Source organism: Aotus nancymaae, unplaced genomic scaffold (genome assembly GCF_030222135.1).
Source record: "Aotus nancymaae isolate 86718 unplaced genomic scaffold, 86718_ANA_hifiasm-v0.15.2.pri h1tg000029l, whole genome shotgun sequence".
Classification (NCBI taxonomy): Eukaryota; Metazoa; Chordata; class Mammalia; order Primates; family Aotidae; genus Aotus; species Aotus nancymaae.
This window is the reverse complement of record NW_026988442.1, coordinates 2,261,416-2,279,403: the sequence shown is the minus strand read 5'-3', so window position 1 is coordinate 2,279,403 and position 17,988 is coordinate 2,261,416. Positions and strand designations below refer to the sequence as shown.

Sequence of the window (17,988 nt, the reverse complement as noted above, 5' to 3'; positions counted from 1 at the left end):
TAACCAGGTAAACTATTTCTGCCAACTAAAAAAACTAAAATTTTCCTTCCTATCTCCATCTCCATCATGATTTCAAATTCATTTTAATTAAATGTAATATTGGCAAGATTTGTAATTCAACAATTCAGCATATAAAAATTTATTAATTCATTCTAGTAAGAAAGACTGGTGTAAGTTAAATTATCTCAATTCCAAATAGCTTGAGATACAGTAAAATCAATTCCACATATAAAAGTAACTCAAACAAATGGCCACCAAAACTCCATAAAAGAAAAGAGCATGGAAGTTCATGTATTGCTACTTTACCTGGCAGTACAGTTTCAGGAAGCGAGAGTGAAGGACATGGGAACTAAAACAAGGAAGCAAACAGAACCAATACAAAAATGCTTTATGGTGCTGGCCACCAAAATGGGTGGCTGTTTTTGTTTAATCTCATAGGACCATCTTCTGAGAATCCATAAGAAATACTTCTTAGGACAGTCAGTCTGGGGAAGGAAAAGAGCAAGAATTTTTTTAATTGGCTTTGTTTCTCTTGGGTCAAAGATTAGCCCTATAGGGCATGAACTTCTGATACTTCTCAATTGTGCATTTGTGGGCAATAAGTGGGATCTCATGGAGTTCAAAACTTTGGCTAGAAACAAGGACAATCTGGCGCAGGAGACAAGAGGCATATGACTTAGGCATCATGTGAGGTTAGCTAGGCTGTACTCACGAGACTGGAGTTCTTAACGGGCTTGTGGTCACTGCAATGATTGGAAGCAGAGATAGTGAGGGAGAGGTGATTGGAAGGGCATATAAACAATGATAAATACGGATAATTTATAAATATGGGAGAAGGGAGCTGATGTGCACCCACATCTGCTTTCCTATGCATTGAAAGCATCGGAAGGGAACCCCAGAAATGATTCCCATTGGTTATCTGGTGGAGGTAGTAACTTCATACATAGGTAAAGAGTCTTGCTGCATACATTTTTGTGTTTTGATTTTTGTTTTAAATATGAATGTTTCCCATTCAAAGTATTAAATAATTTTAAAAGTCTTTGAAAAAGAACTTAAGGACATACTTTAAAATCACAAGGAAGAAAAATATAACCTCAGGAAGTAGCGAAAAACTGAGCATTGGAGAGGGGTGGGAAAGTTAGGAGATGTGATTGTTCTAGATTCCTCATTTTTGGAGTGGTTGAAGAAGAGACTGCATCAATCAACAGAGATTTCAAAATATTGTTTAAAACGAAGCGGCAACAAACAGACAGAATGGAACTAGAAAGGGGGATTAATTTTCATTTTATTCCCTTCTGTACTGTTTGACATATGTATATGAATTACTAATAGTAAAAATACCATTTAGCACAAATTAAAGAAAAAAAATAAAAGCTCCAAACCATGCTTCAAATACAAGCTTAAATCAAAAGCCACTAAGGTGCTGCATCAAAAATATTTCAAGTCAGAAAATCACTACTAACCTTAAGACACTATTATTTGAAGGACATCCAAGCTTATGGAAATGTTTAGAAAACAATTAATGACAAAAAAGCAGTAAAAAAAAAAAAAAAAGCAAGTGCTTGTAACTCAGAACATGGCTAGTGTTATGAAAGCAAACACTGTACCAGAGGAGCTCATTTTTTAAATGTAGGTTTACTAGAAATTGACATCCAGAATTAACAGCTGCAGTTGCCTGAAACTACAGAACCCCTTGAACAGAAAAATCAATGACCACTTACTACACCAAGCCCAGAAAGCATGGAAAAAATACTCAAGGGCACATCCAAGCACACATTAGAAAACTGTAAAGGGCAATTCTCTACCAACGTACTTGAGAAATAGCAGTTTTCCTGAGACAATATAGGGGCAAATAAGGGGTCCCTATGTGAAAATGGAGACATTCTATATCCAAATAATTGGAATAACTTGCTGAAAGCAAAGAGCAGGAAAAAAAAAGAGTCTAAGAACATGTCAGCCTTCTAAACAAACCTTTGAAATAAAGGTAGATCACATGGATGTTGGAAAAGCTGATGTAATCTGGCACTTATGATTTATCTAAACCAATTTTTAGGCAAACATGATGTAATTATGTATCTCCATTAAAGTATAACTGTAATAGAAAAATAACCTGCTAATATACCTCTTCTGGAAAAAAGTAGAATTTAAATAAGTGGAAAAATTATTCAGAATCCAATAAATTCATTTCTCAATCAATCACTCCTAACTCCATGTCTTTTTCGGTAAATCCAGAAATAAAATCCTAAAGCCTTTTTAAAAACCATCCCCTTGATGGGTGCAGTGGCTTACACCTGTAATCTCAGCATTTTAGGAGGCCGAGGTGGGCAGATCACGAAGTCAGGAAATCGAGACCATCCTGGCTAACACGAAACTCTGTCTCTACTAAAAATACAAAAAGAAAAAAAAAAATCAGCCGGGCATGGCAGCAGGCACCTGTAGTCCCAGCTACTCAGGAGGCTGAGGCAGGAGAATTGATTGAACCTGGGAGGGCAAAGGTTGCAGTGAGCGGAGATTGCACCACTGCACTCCAGCCTAGGTGTCAGAGTGAGACTCTGTCTCAAAAAAAAGAAAAAAGAAAAAACCATCCCCTCAAATCAGGTATGTAAGGCACCATATATGAGCTAGAGAAGTTTGTTATCTTAGTGGTATAAAAGTAAATAAAGGCAACAACTAACATGGGAAAAAAATTCAAATATTTATTAAGGCCTAGCAATTCCTCCAGAGGCCCACATGAAAGGCATGGGACTGTGCTGTGGCAGGAGACCTCCTACCCCTTGCCACCAGCAGTGTAGTCTGTGGATCATCATTCTCTGAGAACCTGCTGAAATGTAGAATCTCAGGCCCTAATTCAGACTTGCTGTATCAGAATTTACATTGTAACAGGAGCTCTAGTGATTTGCATGTTCATTGAAGTCTGAGAGGTGCTGTCGTAGTTTCTCCATATTGACCCCAGAGTCACATGATAGTGCATATAATAAAGTACAGATTTTCAAGTGCCTTTTCAAACTTACTGACTTTCCAAGATCAGCCATGTAGATGCATCAAGCAACCACTTCAACTGATCTTTTAAATCAGGCACAGAGGGTAGACATATACATCAGTGGAATAAAACTAAGGGTTTTCCAAAAAAAATTCATACATCTATGGTCAGTTGATTTATGACAAAGGTGCCAGGACAATACATGGGGAAAAATTGTATTTTCAACTAATAGTGCTAAGATAATTAAATATCCACTTACAAAATAATAAAGTTGACCACACCACCTCATATCATATACAAAATTTAACTAAAAATAGATCAAAGACCTAAATGTAAAAGCTACAGCTATACAACTCTTAAAAGAAAATAAGGATAAATCTGCATCATATCAAATTTGGCAGTGGTTTCTCAGTTATAACACCTAAAGTACAAGCAACCAAAGGAAAACTTGACAAATTTGGCTTCATCAAAATTTAAAACTCTTATGCAAATGACACTATCCAGAGTGTGGGTCAGGTGTGATGGCTCATGTCTGTAATCCCAGCACTTTGGGAGGCTGAGGTAGAAGCATTGCTTGAGGCCAGGAGCTAAGGCAAGCCTGGGCAACATAGTGAGACCCAGTCTCTATTGAAAAAACAACCACAAACAAACAAAAACGGTAACCAGAAAACAGAATGTGAAAAGGTGACCCACAAAATGGGAGAAAATAATGCTAATATTATATCTGATAATGGTCTAGTATCCAGAATGTAAAAAACTCAGCAATAAAACACAAATAACTCAATTTAAAAATGAACACAGAATTTGAATAGACATTTTTCCCCCCAAAATGCAAATGGCCAATAAGCACATAAAAAGATGTTTCACATCATTAGTCATCAGTGAAATGCAAATTAAAACCACAATAGATACCACTTCATAACCACTAGGATGGCTGGAATCAAATAGTCAATAACAAGTGTTGACAAGGATGTGGAAAAATAGATAATAACAAGTGTTGTCAAGGATGTGGAGGAATTGAAACTCTCATGTGAATGTAAAATAAGTCTAATCTACAGTCACTTTAGAAAACAGGACAGTTCCTCAAAAAGTTAAATATAAAACTACCTTATAACATAGCAATTCCACTTCAAGGTATATACCCAAGAGAACTGAAAACTTACATTCACACAAAACCTATACAAAGTGGTCATAGAATATGAGCATTACTCATAAAAGCCAAAAAGTGAAAACAACTCACATGTTCACCAACAATGAATAGATAAACAAGATGTGGTATATTTACACAATGGAATATTGTTCCACCATAAAAAGGAACAAAATACTGATACATGCTGCAAATGGATGAACTTTGAAAGTATTATGCTACATGAAAGAAGCCAGTCACAAAAGACTACATATTCCATTTATATAGATATAAATTCCACATAAAAGAAGTATCTCAAATAGGCAAATCCATAGAGACACAAAGATTAGTGTTTGCAGGGGTCTTGGGGGAGGGGAGAATGGAATGTTTCTGATGATGGGCATATAATTTCTTTTGGGGATTATAAAAAAAGTTCTAAAATTAGATAGTAGTATTGGTTGTTGAACTCTTTCAACAGTCTAACAATCAAACTCAGGTGCAGTTCTCATGCAAATCCTTTTTTATTCAGTTGTGGTAGTAGCACTCCCAAAGAAAACACTAATGGTTTAATAGCTAAGGGAGAGAGATGGATGAAGAGCTAAGATTTTGCATCTCTGTCACATGAGTAATGCAGACAATTTTTAACAAAGACTGGGTATCTAGCCAAGAAAGTGATGCCATTATATAGCTTCTCCAAATCTCTTAATTACAAAGCTGAGCTTGTGTGACCAACAGAGCACTATTCAAGACAGGCTGAAGTATAAGCTGGAAAGCGAATTGATGAATCTTCGGTGGGTCTAACAAAACCCACCGTTATGTTAGCATCCCATAGCATGCAACCAAGCCTGGAGATCTGTTTCACCCAATTTCCTCCAAAAGTGGACGTGTGGATGCAAATAGCAAATTCACATATTGCTCTTTTGGAAAAGTCTCAGAGACAAGTCGGAGGCAAAGATAAGAAACTGCTGCACAAAGGCTTTCAATACTGATAGTTATGAGCTTTGAGATCTTGGGCAGGTTGCTTAATTTCACCTCATTATATTTTCATTGTATAGATTTATTTTTTCATTATCAAAGCCTAGGCCACAAAGTTATGATGAGGTTTAAATGAACGAATGAATGAAGTTTGTTGTAAGCAGAGAAGAGCTATAAAACCTTTAGATATTCTGTTTGTCTGTTTTTGAGAGAGTTTTACTCTATCACCCAGGCTGGAGTGCAGTGGCATGATCTCAGTTCCCTGCAACCTCTGCCTTCTGGGTTCAAACAATTCTTGTGCCTCAGCCTCCCAGGCAGCTGGGACTACAGGCACACAACACCACACCCAGCTAATTTTTTTTTTTTTTTTAGTAGATACAGGGTTTCACCATGTTGGCCAAGCTGGTCTCAAACTCCTGGCCTCAAGTGACCTGCCAACCTCAGCCTCTCAAAGTGCTGTGAGTACAGGCATGACCCATCATGCCCAGCCAGTAGATATGATCTTTAATTATGATATTATCAGACAATGATGAGGTAAAAATAACTTTCTACACCTCAGGGTTTCTCCAGTTCCTGCATCTTGGATTTTCTTTTTGTTTCAAGACACAAGGCAGAGCATTTGTATCTTTCAAGCCCTATGTCAAAAGTCACCTCTTTGAGAGTCCTCCCAGAAACCAGTGACAGAATATAAAGACCCTACCTCCTGTACCCATATCCCATATTTCTGTAACTCACTGTATTTTAGAGCTCTATCACTGTGTTGGCTTTCCCATTGAAAGTGAGTTTGTCTCTTTGCAAAGATACCTTCTCTTTTCACTAAGTCCTCTCCAATTCTAAGTCAGCATCCTCAACTCTAAAATGGTGACACTAAGGGGTGTGTTAGCCATTAAATGAGCCAATTATATACAGGCACAGAGAAGAGCACCTAGCATGACTATGTACTGAATAAATGGCAGTTACTATTATTCATACTATATTAATTTCCTATCACTGCTATATCACCATAAACTTATGACTTAAGACAATATAAATGTATTATTTTATAGTTCTGAATATCAGAAGTCCAGAATGGGTCTTATGCATGAAAATCAAGGTATTGGCAGAGCTGGTTCTTTCTGAGGGCTCAAGGACAGAATCCATTTCTTTGCCTTCTCCAGCCTCTACAGTCCACCCACATTCCTTGGCTTTTGACCTCTTCCCCCATCTTCAAAGCACATCACTCCAGTCTCAGCTTCCATCATCACATCTCCTCTGATTTGACCTTATTGCCTCCCTCCTATATGGACTCCTATGATTATGTTGGGCCTATCCAGTTAATCAAAAACAATCTCCCCATCTCAAGATCCTTAACTTAATCATATCTGCAAATCCCTTTTGTCATATAAAGGAATGTGTTCTGTGGTTCTGGGGATTGAGATGTAGACATATTGGAAGAGCCATTATTCTGTCTACCACATACACTATTCTATATTTTTAGTATCCCAGTTTCCTCCATTTCAAATGCCATGCCATTTGTCATTTTCCTTTTAACAGTTGGTGCCCCACATTTAAAGGTTTGGCAAATAGTGTTGGCAAGAAAGTGAAGCACCCATACGGCAGGGTGGAGCTTAAATTAGCATAAACACCTTTGAGAAAAACTTGAAAGTACCTAATAAAATGTAACATGAACACAGCCTGTGACCCAGTCCCACTCATACATACATACTCTACAGAAACTAAGACCCACACGAACAAGAAAATGAATGTTCAGTGGCATTGTTTACAGTTGCAAAAAGTTGAAATAAGCTTACAAGTAGATGTGGCAGGGATACTAACCATTCCCCATTTCCTTCCCGAATACAAAGCAAGGCTATGTTTTCCAGTTTCCCTTGTGGTTAACTTGGGGGACTTGTGGCTAGGTTTTGGGTAATGCAAAGTGGGCAACAATGATGACTCCCTTCTGGCAAAATAAATAATAAACAAAGAAATACCAAGCAACCCTGCCTTGTAGCTCAGCAGACAGCTGGGTGATCCAGTAGAAACTCAGGGGAGAACATAGAAAATGACAATCATGCAAAACGGAGAAACCTGAGATTCCGAGTTAGCACATGCAGGAAAGTTCCCTAGCCAGAAGCATTAACTTTGAACTTTACATGAATGATACATAAGATTTTATTATGGATTTTGGGTATTTGTATTGAGATGGTATTATTTACTCTGACAGTAAAATGGACAAATAGATAAGACAGAAAATAGACAAGTTGAAGTGTGTTCAGACAACTGAATATTATATCACCAGTGCAACAATGCATTAGCATTTTGTGTGTCCCCAGGGATGAATCTTACAAACACAATGATAAGCAAAATAAGGTGCAGGGTATATATAATATAAAATAAAATTCCTTACATTGTTTGAAAGCACATGTAACATTTCTACATACTGTTTAGAAATACCAACGCAGAGAGAAGTACAAAGTAATGTATGAAAATGAGAAGTATCAATACTCAGGGAGTGGTTTCTTTGAAAACAGTTTTGGCAGTTCCTCAACTGAGTTACCATATGGCCTGGTAATTGCACTTCTAGGTAAGTGCTCAAGAGAATTGAAAATGTGTGTTCACACACACTTGTACATGACTGTTTATGAAAGAAGCACTACTCATAATGGCCAAAAAGTAGAAACAATTCAAATGTCCTTCAACTGACGCATGGCTAAACAAAAAATATTCAGTCACAGAAAGGAATGAAATACTGATCCATGCTATAACATGGATGAACCTTGAAACTATTACGCTAAGTGAAAGAAGAGCTCGCAAAGGAAAAGTATCGTATGATTCCATTTATATGAAATGTTCAGAACAGGCAAATCCATAGAGGTAGAAAGTAAATTGGTAGGTGTGTAAGGTTGAGAGTTTGGTGGGGTGGAGGGAATAGGGAGTGATTGCTAGTGGTGGCTAGGTTTCTTTTTGAGTTGATGAGAAGATTCTAAAATTGATTGTGGAGATGGTTGTACAACTCTGTGAATATCATTGAATTGTATACTTTAATTGTATGTAATATAAATTATAACTCAGTAAATCTGTTATTTTAGAAAAATGAGAAGAGTGATTATCTCTGGAAAAAGAAGGTAATGGACTCTGGAGAGAAGTACACTGGAATCAACGAGTATATTAGTAATATGCTATTTCTTACACTGGTTGGTGGGTGTATTGATGTTCATTATATTATTCTTTCTATTTTGTATGTGATTAAATCATTTATAATTTGGTTCAAATGGTACTTCTAGAAGGGAGATAGGAGCCCTTGCCAGTGTGGGAAACATCATCACAATCATCTCCAAGTTCTCAGCCAACATTCTGAACCTCTGGCATGCACCAAATATACCTATGAAGCTTACTTAAAAATACAGGTCTCAGGGCCTCACACCTGATCTCTCAAATCGGACTCTCTCGAAAGGTAACTTGACCCTGAAAAATGGCCAGGTGATTTTGCTGAACAATTCAGTTACAGAACAAGTGATACTACTTTTCAAAATTGTTGTTGTTGTTGTTTTTGGCAGGCTCATCACGATAATGACTCCGATTCTAGGGTTTGGGAATAACTTTGTGTTTAAAAAATAAAAAGGAGAAAACAAGAACATACCATGAGGCCACAGATATCTGCTTTTAGAAAGTAACAGCTGAGACAACTGAATGATTACACTCAGGCAAATAACTAGATTTTTTTTCTCCTATGGAGGACTTAATTGGGTATATTTATAAGCACCACTCCTTCAAAACTCTGAGCTCAGGAGCTCTTCATGCTGTCATTTTAGTTTTTTTAAGATGCCTTGTGTTTAATGGCTGATTCTCAAACATTTTTTAAACTATTCACATCCTACCTTCCTTATTTCTATCACATAGCACCTGTACAATTATTTATTTACGATTTCATTTAAACCAATTTTAAATGGACTAATTTTGAAAATTATCCTCACCTATTGCAAATGCCTTCATTAAATCACAAGTTTGATGTGCCTTTTATATGTTTAGTAGGTATTAAGTAAGTACATAGCTGTCGCTGATTTTTAAAAGCTTGTGAACTACCTAACATATCAGGTTTACCAGAACCACTCTCTGGAGAATACTGCTTGAATGGCTGCAAGGTCAGAATTTTACTCTGAGGAAGCCTCTCCATTCTCTTAAGCTGTCAAACTTTGGAAACATTCTGGCCATAGGATTCTATTTATCTTTCCTCTGACATTCCATTTGGTAAGCATTTTCCTAACGCTAAAAATGCTAAAAGTACATTGCTACATCCTCCTGAGACTCTTTCCTTTTGTTATACTACCTTATTTTTGTCAGTCAGAGTTAAGTCCATGGTCACAGATGCACCTCCAGGCTCCTTCTACCTGTGCAGCAGTGGCTCCCAACCTCCTCTGCTCCTGGAGGGCTTTCAGCACTACATACCAGATCAATAAAACCAAAATCACATGGAATGGGGTCCAGAGGTTGTATTTGAAAGCACCGAAGGTGACCCCAGCATGCTCCTTTAGGAAAATACAAATAGCAAAGCAAACCAAAAATGTATCAAACAGCTAGCTGTGATGGCTCATGTCTGTAGTCCAGTCACTTTGGGAGGCTGAGGCAGGAGGATTGCTTGAGCCCAGGAGTTTGAGACCAGCCTGGGCAAGTTAGTGAGAGCCTGTCTCTACAAAACATTAAAAGAACTAGGCAGGCAGTGTGCACCTGAGGTGGGAAGATCCCTTGAGCCCAGGAAGTGGGAGGCTGCAGTGAGCCATGATCACACCATTGCACTCCAGTCTGGTGACACAGCAAGACTCTGTCTCCAAAAAAAAGAAAAGAAGAAGAAGAAAGAAAGAAAGAATGTATCAAAGGCTGCATTTAACTAGGCTTAATTTAGACACAACAGTTTATATTTCTAAAATGTGATGCCAAATTTAAATAACACTTTGACCAGTATCTCTTAAAATTGTCTAATTGCTAAATGTAACCTCTCTGTTATTACCCCAATGGAGAATCTGTTTCCCAACCTGCATTAATAAAAATTTACAAGGTCATGTTTCACCATATCTCACAGAAGTGAATAAAAGACTTGCAAAGTTAAGTTTCACCATGTACATACACACACGTACACATACACACATAGATATATGTACACACGTATGCATACATATATACATACATATGCTTGCACAGTTGCTAGATATTCAAGAAGTAACTATTCAAATAACTCTAGAGATATGAAAAACACCATGGAAATCAGCTCACAAAAGAGACATCTGGAAGCTATATCAGCAATAGAAGCAGTATAATGGTTTATGTAGATAGCATGATTTGCTGCAGACTTTCATATATTCTGTGCTGCCTAAGCACTACTTGAATATCTATTTAATGACTGTGGAATATTTAAATTGAATAAAATGAACACCAGATTGTTTACAAAGTACTGGCCAATGATCCCCTCCTTACAAATTAATCTGCTCTAAAATATGATCAAATTTGATTTCTTGAAATGTACTTATCATTGTGACGCTGTATAGTGTCTCACAGTTTTCCTTTTGATGCCACTTCCCAAAGGCTTCCCAGTAACTCCTAAATGCTACGAAAACACTCATACGCACACACACATACACTCTCCCCGCCCCAAAGAAATATGTGTTCCTAGAATTCAGGGGTAAAAAAGAAAGCTTTCGGTTTGTTTTTGTTTTTACTAATAAAGAACAGTTGAGGACAAATTCTAACATGCAGGGGATATTATTCTAATAATATGGAGTGAGAACAGAAGGGAGAGGTGGCACTATGATCAGAGGCCAACTACTTTCACTCTGGTAAAGGTTGCATAACTGCCTGAGACTGGACAGCCCATGGAACTGAACAAGAATGGCTGCATTCAACCTAGCTGATCTATATGACTAGAAACTCAATCTTGTATTTATCTATTTATATATATTCAAATTATGTAGTCTGACACTTGAATACATGTATTCTTTTAAAATATTATCTTTAAAGTACACTTCCAAAATTTAAGAATAACATGTGCTCACCCTGCCCCTGAAACAATGCAAAGCTGGATAATGGAAGAAGTTACTATGCTCCTTCTAGCCATTCTACGTCCCTTCTGCACACCACATCCTCCAAAAACTATGGAGTCAGATTACCTTCTTCAAACACTAGCTTCTGTCTTGGTGAATTTGAATAAGGTGAGTTGATCTTCATCAGCCTCAATTTCCTTATTCTCATAAACAAAATGAATTATAGCACCTACATCATATACATGCCTATTTGTGTAACGTATATTGATAAGATTAGGAGCAATGGGGTTGCTCAAACCTGTTTTAGAATCTAAGGTATTTCCTAGGGGGATCACCTTTCACTAGGTCTTTTCAAGAAAAAATTTTTAAGCACCAACATGTGCCCGTAACTACTCTAGTTCCTAGTAAGGCAACATTAAAATAAACGACTGTCATAAAAACAAAATTTCAATCCACAGTCTGGGAGAAAATATTTGAATAATATACTTAAAAAAGGCCTTTTATCTAGAATATATATATTTAAATCTCATAAGCTAAATAACAAAAAAAACAATGTTTAAAATGAACACAAAATTTGAACAGACAATATCACCAAAGAGGATGTACAAATGGCAAGTAAAACATAAAAACAATGTTCAGCATCATTAGTTATTGGAGAAAGTGAATAAAACCACAATGAGATACTACTCCCACTAGATTAGCAAAAATTTTAAAAAGACTTACTATAAAGTGTTGGAAAGGATATGGAACAGTTGGAACTTCAGACAGAAAACAGGTTGAGAGTTATGACCTACCCATTACACTCCTAGATGTATACCCAAGAGAAGTAGAGGCATATATATAAACATTTATACATGAATGTCCATAGCAGCATCATTTCTAAGAGACAAAAGTTAGAATCAACTCAAATGCACATCAACAGATGAATGGATAAACAAATTAGTTAGCAGGAATAAGATCTAGTGTTCAGTAGCACAATGGGTGACTACATTTAATAATAATTTATTGTATATTTCAAATAACTAGAAGAGTGGAATTAGAATGTTCCAAATATAAAGAAATGATAAATGCCTGATGTGATGGATATCCCAATTACCCCAATTTGATTATTACACATTGTATGCTTGTATCAAAACTTCACAAGTACTCATAACTATTAGGCATCCATAAAAAATAAAAATAAAAATAGAGTTTAATAGTAACTTAAAGAGTAAAAAAAATGTGCAACAAACTATAGTATAACCAAAACAATAGATGCTGCTCACAAATAAGAAGAAATAAACTACTGATACAAGCAACAACATGGATGAATCTCAAAATAACAGTGATGAGTGAAAGGATAACGAGAGTACCTTATGTATGATTCCACATATATAAAAAATTCTAGAAAATTCAAACTAATGAACATCACAGAAAGCAGAGCAGTAGGAACCTAGGGTAGGAGATATAGGAGATACAGGGAGAAGCGGGAGAGAGGGACTGCTATGAAGTAAGGGCAAACTTTTGGGAGTGATAGATATGTTCATTATCTTAACTTCAGTAACAACTTCATGGAGGTATATTGTAAGACAAATATATCTCAATAAAGCTTAAAAATACAACAAGAAAAAATATAAACAAGGTCTTTAACCTCTTTTTTTTTTTTTTTGAGACAGAGTCTCGCTCTGTCACCAGGCGCCAGGCTGGAGTGCAGTGGCGTGATCTTGGCTCACTGCAACCTCCGCCTCCCAGATTCAAGCGATTCTCCTGCCTCAGCCTCCCGAGTAGCTGGGACTACAGGTGCGTGCCACCATGCCCAGCTAATTTTTTGTATATTTAGTAGAGACGGGGTTTCACTATGTTGGCCAGGATGGTCTCGATCTCTTGACCTCATAATCCGCCTGCCTCAGCCTCCCAAAGTGCTGGGATTACAGGCATGAGCCACTGCGCCCGGCCACCCTCTTTAACTTCTTAAGAGTAACACTATGATGGGGGTAAAGCTAGACAGAAAAAGTTTAAATGGGCAAATACATACCACATAGTTTTAAGTAATACAGTTAAAAATAATTCATGTGATGTTCACCAAAAAATATTCAATAATATTCATAGCTGCAGTGTTTGTAGTAGCCCCAAATGGAAAACCAGCCAGTGTCTACCAAGAGCAGAAAAAACTGTGATGTATTCATACAATGGAATACTACAGAGCAATGAGAATAAGTGAACTGCAACTACACAAAACCATATGGATGACTCTCACTAACAACATAGTGAATGAAAGAAGCCAGGCACAAATGAGGACTTTATGATTCCAATTTTAATCTATGCTGACAGAGCTTATGATGGCATTTGCCCTTGGGTGTAATGAGCAACTCAAAAAAAATCCAACAAGGGCTTCTGGGTGCTGGTACAAAGGTGTGCTCACTTTGTGAAAATTCATCAAGTTACATCCTTAAGATGTGTGTCCTTTTTTGTGTATATGTTAAGCTTCAAAAAATACTTTACATAAAAATGAAACAGTATGATGAGATAGGGATTTTAACTGGCTATTTTAGGGTGGGTGTCACAAACACCTTTCTGAATAGAAAGCATATAAGCTGAGATCTGAAAAACAAGAATGAGCCAGGTCCACCAGGTCCTTGGTCAAGTGCATTCTAGGCAGGTAGAACGGCAGGTGCAATTGCAGTAGACATAAACAGGATGGCCAGGCAGAGAATGGTATGAGACGAAGTGGGAGGAGTAGGTAGGGCAATGTTAGAAAAGGGTACTATAGGCAAGGCAAGGAGTTTACATTTATTTAGATCCAAAGTGAGGCTGTTGAAAGATTCTACATAGGAAACATTATGAAATGATGGGCATTTTTGTGAAGTTTCTTAGCTGTTCAAGCCAGTTTCATCATCAGCGAAATGAGAATGAAAATAAATCACATAATGCACATGAAGGGCTTAACATCATGTCTAGCATGCCTTGAAAAATGATTGTGGTTAATATTGCCACACTTCATTGACCATGAATTTCATTGACCAAGATACCAAGAATAGCAAGATGCACCATTATTTTATGAATCACTGAGAAAGAAAAAAGAGTTGCCAATTAAAATATCACAACATTGTTAACTAATACTGAGAATTTTTAGTTTACCTTGTAAAAGGGTTCTTTTAGATTTACTGAGTCAGAGCTTTTCATCCTATGTCACTCTTTCATAAAATACCTACATAAAAGATAAATATATAAGCCAAACAAATCAGCTAAGTTCTGACTAAAATGTCTATCCATTCATAATCTGACTATTCTGAATCACTTTTGGACTCAGAGTCTTCAAATGACATATTTTGAGTATTTGTGCAGGCAACAGCAATGACATGAGGTCAGACACCTGGAAGTCATGTGATGCTTTTGCTATCTATATTGCTAGCTATATAGCATTGTCTATTTGTGTTGCTATAAAGATATACGTAAGGCTGAGTAATTATAAAGAAAAAAAGGTTTATTTGGCTCATAGTTCTGCAGGCTGTACAAGCAGCATGGCACCTGCACCTGCTTCTGATGAGGGCTTCAGGTTGCTTCCATTTATGGTGGAAGGCAAAGAGGAGCTAGTGTGTGCAGAGATCACATGGCAAGAAGGGAAACAAAAGAGAAAGGGGGAGATGCCAGGCTCTTTTCAACAACTAGTTCTTGCGGCAACTAAGAGTGAGAATTCACTCATTCCCTCGAGAACGGCACCGAGAAATTCATGAAGGATCCACCCCCATGATCCAAACACCTCCTACTAGGCCCACCTCCAACATTGAGGATCAAATTTCAACATGAGACTTGGCAAGGCCAAACAAACCATATCTAAACCATAGCACCATATACATCTGGTTTAATATCTGCACTGAAAATATGAATACAAATGCCTGCCATCATTCCTCAGGAACAGAGTGAAAACTGAAATGCATGTGTGTAGTCCTTGGAGTTTCTTGGGAAGAAAGGCATGGTTAGGCCTCAGTTGACATTACTGGGCCATCCCTCCCTTCTGAAGCAGCTCTACAAATCCTTACACTCAGGTTTGGGCAATCCTCCTGGCCCTATCCCCTAAGACCAGACCCTACCCAGCTCTGACATGGAACAGTAATTACTTTCATAGGTCAAACTGTCACTCAGGTATAATTTTGTAATGGTCCTGTCAGTTATACTTCCCTGTGTTCTGAATTTTCTGTTCTTCTCCCAGGGGTCCCTCATGATTCAAAAATAAGTCTTTCTAATGATTAGTGGTCTACTGTAGCAATTCTTTTTGTTTCTACTATTTGGAATTGTTCCTTTCTTCTGCTTATTAGAATGGTAATTAAATTTAATCCCACCAACCTACTCAGGGGAAAATAAAATCCAATATGCTTCTATTTCACATGCCAAATGACAGTTCCTGCCAGACTCTCACATAACTCAAATCAACCAGCTCCTTCTCTAGTATTACCTTCCTTCAGGCCAGACACACAGCTTCTCATAACAGACTATGAAGGCTGCTCTGTAAAACAGAAAGCACATGCACCATTCAGAGAGCTCCAAAGTCACACTAAAATAGAACTCCCTGGTTCTGAGTCGTTGGTGTCTAAGGTCAGTCTGATTTCATGAAAGTTCTGAATTATAGGAGATTGGAACTCTGGGGTCAGTACTTCAGGGTTATGAGGTCAGGCTCTGGAAAGAGATTTGATCGGGTTCAGAAAGTGGCAATGTGGCCTTGGCCAAGCTGCTTAACTTCTCTAAAGCCTTATCACCTGAAATATGAGATTATAGGGAGCATATATTCAGGGTGACTTGAATTTATGTTCCTGGGAAATTTACAAAATTAAAAATTAAAATGAAATACAGGGATTGCAATAGTACTAACATCATAGGGTTATTATAATATCTGTCACATTAATAGTGAAATAAAGGTTATCTGCTGTGATGGTTAACTTCATGTGTCAACTTGACTGGATCACAGAATGTCCACATATCTAGTTAAATGTTATTTCTGGGTGTGTCTATCAGAGTGTTTCCAGAAGAAATTTGTATTTGAATCAGCAGCCTGAGTAAAGTGAATTGCCTTCCCCAGCAGGAGTCCTCATTCTCCAATCCCCTGAGGGCTTGAATGGAACAAAAGGCAGAAGACAGTTGAATCTGCTCTCTGCTTGACTGCTTGAGCTGGGACATCAGTCTTATCTCCTGCCCTCTGCACTCTTGATTCTCAGGTATTCAGACTTGGATTGGAATCCCTACCTTCTCTCTGGTTCTCAGGCTTTTGAACCCCACAACTGGCTTGACTGGGTCTCCAGCTTGAAGACAGATCATGGGACTTCTCTGCTTCCATAATCAGGTAAGCCAGTACCTTATAATAAATTTCCTTTCTCCAGAGAACCCTGCCTAGCAGAGCAGCCATGACTATTACTACTGGTATTAGTTCTATTATTGTACTATAACCACTACTACACAGCTGATGCAAGGTATGGAGAATACAGGACACCTGGACTCCTGTGTCTGCTACTAACGGCTGAGAAGTCTCTTGACTTCTCTGGTATTTCTTTTGCAGGAGGAAACGTATGGTATGATATGAGTTTAAGAATTATTCAAGCCAGGTATGGTGGTGTACACCTACAGTCCCAACTACTAGGAAGGCTAAGGCAGGAGGATCACTTGAACTTAGGAGTTTGAGTCCATCCTGGGCAACATAGTGAGATTCTGTCTCTCAATCTAAATAAATAATAAAAATTTAAAATAAAGAATTATGTAAATAAGAACACTCAACATACTAACAGTTTTTGGCTGAATTGGAGTCTCAAAACTACTACAATTTCAGGCTCTCAGTTTCCATGATTTTAAATACATACAATTTTTTTAAATTCCTATCCAAATGAAAGACTTTTAAATCTTCACATAAAAGAGCTTCGGGTATCAGCAAATGTCATAAAGTACATTTATTGAGCATCTACTAAGTGCCTACTTCTCTGCTAAGTCTGATTTATTCATTCATTTCTTCCTTCAACACACATAATAGCGATATCCTAATACCCACCAGGCCCTGGAGGTAGAGGGTCAAACAAAACAGGCAAGATTCTTAATCATGGAAAGATATCTTACTGGTGATGAAGAAAGACAACAAAAAATAAACAGATAAATGAACAAGATAATTTCAGATGGTGAAAAAAAATATGTAGAAAGTAAGCCAGAGTAAATCACATTTTGGCTAGGGATGATGGCAACCCACAGCAACCCCCAACAAGGAACCTAATAATACTTTTTTTAATGCTTAGGAAATCAGTGCTTAAAGAAACTAATAAATTTGACCAATTTTCACAGCTAATGGTCTGGACAGGGTCTGCAATCCATGCCTGCCAAGTCCATAATCCAATCTCTTACCCATTATGTAAACTGCCTTTGCACACACTCTGTGATTTATGTCAAATTCCAAAGCTATCAATTCTCAATTAACGAGGTCATACCTGGTGAAGGCCAGGCATGACCAATCTCTGGCAGTGGGACCTTCTTCATAGGAACACAGAGTAGCTAGAGGTCATCAGCTATCTCAGAGTAGCTAGGGGTCATCAGCTATCTCAGAGTAGCTAGGGGTCATCAGCTATCTTTGTCACATAAAATTCAGTTTTTATTTATCTAAAACAAATACTCAACTGCTTCTGTCATAAAATCAAAGAAGGATTTTTTAAAAAGAAACGCAAAAGAAGAAATGCAAATTCAGAATAAACACCCTCAGTATCTGTTCACTTTCTTATAAAATACAGTTTTAGCAAAATACCGTGCTAAGTCATTTTAGCAAAATCCCTCCACCCTGACATCTGATTACTTTCCATATCTGATCAGGTTCTTCCTCATCTTCCACTATTCCTCAGGAATATCTAGTCATCCTGGCCTGTCTTCAGCAAGAATTCTATTAGGTCAGTTCA

General features: G+C 37.5%; 1 protein-coding gene across 3 annotated transcripts in view; it reads right to left on the bottom strand.

The window, feature by feature from the left end:
* PAK5 (p21 (RAC1) activated kinase 5) overlaps nucleotides 1–17,988 on the bottom strand; it is a 299,715-nt gene that overhangs the window by 259,375 nt on the left and 22,352 nt on the right. The window contains exon 1 of one of the 3 annotated variants that reach the window (XM_021665767.2): nucleotides 14,210–14,230. The exons of 1 other annotated variant lie outside the window; for it this stretch is intronic. The gene's annotated coding sequence lies outside the window, so the exon portion shown is untranslated. Of the gene's footprint in view, nucleotides 1–9,387; nucleotides 9,674–14,209; nucleotides 14,231–17,988 lie in introns of those variants that run through there. One more of the 3 variants, XM_021665766.2, reaches the window with a different exon arrangement.